Genomic DNA, 2,271 nt, shown 5'->3' with positions numbered 1-2,271 from the left:
GTGTGACAGAATGCAGAAATCTAGCTTTTGAACATATTCCAACCCCCCAAAAAAGACAAATTATGGAATTTTCTGCAACTGAATATTTCATTAATTTTGGTTGGTCTTCCTTGAGTTTGGCCTCATTGGCTCAGTGGGCATTATAACCTACAACTCTTGCACCAATTTTGAACATAACAATGAAGCTGAAAAAATGTAGTTGTTCACCAGCATCGCAATTCCATTACTTTTTATCATGGCTTACCTTGGTGTGGTTTGCAAAGTGCTTCAGAAAGATGAGGAAATCTGTTTCTTGCACCCATCCTGATTTATTTCCACTACCAGTACTTCCTACTGGTCCATCTCTGACACAGTGGTCTGCATAATGTATGTGTGGGAACACAAACAGTGGAGGAATTGTGTTGCCAATGGCATTAACCGCATATACAAATGCGACCAGTGAACCTCTCTCTGCTGATGTCGTTGCCCCAACTTGTTTAATATAAGTTAAAGTAATAGTGTGGTAAGTTGTAACATCTGCATTGTACACTAACCCAACTGCTGTACTACAGATCCTAAGCCATAGCCAACTACACAGAATTCATAGACATCATAACATAATTTAAGTTTGATGAGTTTAACTGCAAAGCAGATAATGCTATTAGAAATTGAAATAAAGTAGAAAAACTTACTTTTTGGCATACAAATACTTTTTTTCGTGTTAAATTGTCTGTGTTTGACAAAATGTGCTGATTTTTCACATGTGATAGCAGAACTGAATTGGGCATGCACAGGATGAATCACATCATTTGAAACTTAGCCCTGATTGGAGAAACTTGGAAGTGTTACAACTGACCCACGTTACAACTATCCCCGGTCTGCCCTATGCTTCTGACATCCGTGTGCTTCTGGCAGCTGCTGCTTACCCTGCCCCGATTACAACATTTGAATGAGTGAAATAGTAAAACAGTGTAGGAGCATAAAATTATAAAGGCACGTGAGCTCCCATTTCAGTGAATGTGGGACGTTGTAGCGCACGCCCTGGACCACTATCTCTGAAACGTGATTCTGTACTGTTCCCTGGTAATAACGTCCGGTCAGAGACGTAGAATGATGTCAGACTGGAAGAACTTTATTTACAACGAGCCCACATCGAACACGCACTCTCACTGGCGAGTAGGGACGTGGTTCTGCAATTAATAAAAATAAGAAATAACATAAACAAGACTCTAACTTGTTTTAGTCACATTTGTGATCACTGTGTGGTTTCTGTCTTATTGTTGAACAAGGCTGTGTTCTTCATTGTGTGTAGTTGAATGTGTGCGGTTGACAGTTTCCAGTTGTGCACAGGCTCCTTGGACTGTGTGATTTTACTTTGAATTGTGTACTGTGTATGTGGGAGAATACCTTTAAGGTTTATGTTGAAGAGTGAATCTGTTTCAGTGCAGCTGGTGTACTTTCTTCCTCCTTCTTGTTGTCACACTCAGACTTTTAACGTCCTTGATCTTTGCATTAAATCAGCTGGTCCTGATAATCTGCTCCTGCCTTCCAGTGAGAGGCGATCAGGTGACCAGATGTTGTCTTGCAGGTGTCGATTGCATTTCTGTGAGAGCGGAAATGTTACATCATCACCTACAGTTGGACGAATTGTGGTTGATTAAAAACTAGAAAAGGTAGAAAGCCACTGCTGGTTTCAATTTCACAGCGCCTGTGATGCTCACCGCTTTGGTATTTAAAGTGACATTTGCCAAAACTCTAGCTGACTGTAATTGAGACCCCACTCAAACACATTCTCCAGTGTGTGTGTGTGTGAGAGAGAAAGGAGGGCGGTGCCATTGAGTAAAGTGTTTTTATTTCTCTAAGTAGTTTAATTCATGGTTAAGTACCACATTAACCACAGCACCAGCTGTTTACACAGTTATTTATTGGTCTGTTAAAGCCTGCTGAGGGGAAACTGTAGAGCAGAGAGGGCCACAAACTGCCCACTTTGGTCTCAAGTGGGTTAAATCACTGCAACTCTGTCAGTGTGAAATGTTTAACTACAGCACCATCCTATCATTACTGTTGTTTTTTCTTCAGCACACATACAGTAACAGGATAAAACGACTTCCTGCCAAAGTGTGATCCCCCCGTCTGACAGGCAGCAGCAGCAGCAGCAGGCGATGTACTTTCAGTCATGCTATTGTTACTCTTACCAAAGAGCTGATATATTATGGTCACACTTCTCTCTGTGTAACAGCACAGTTCAGCACAAATGCACACCAACAAACAAACAAAACTTAATAAAACACA

The sequence above is a fragment of the Haplochromis burtoni genome, unplaced genomic scaffold (assembly GCF_018398535.1).
Source record: "Haplochromis burtoni strain Fernald_Lab_line unplaced genomic scaffold, NCSU_Asbu1 Contig_628, whole genome shotgun sequence".
Taxonomy (NCBI): Eukaryota; Metazoa; Chordata; class Actinopteri; order Cichliformes; family Cichlidae; genus Haplochromis; species Haplochromis burtoni.
This window is presented reverse-complemented; position numbering follows the sequence as displayed.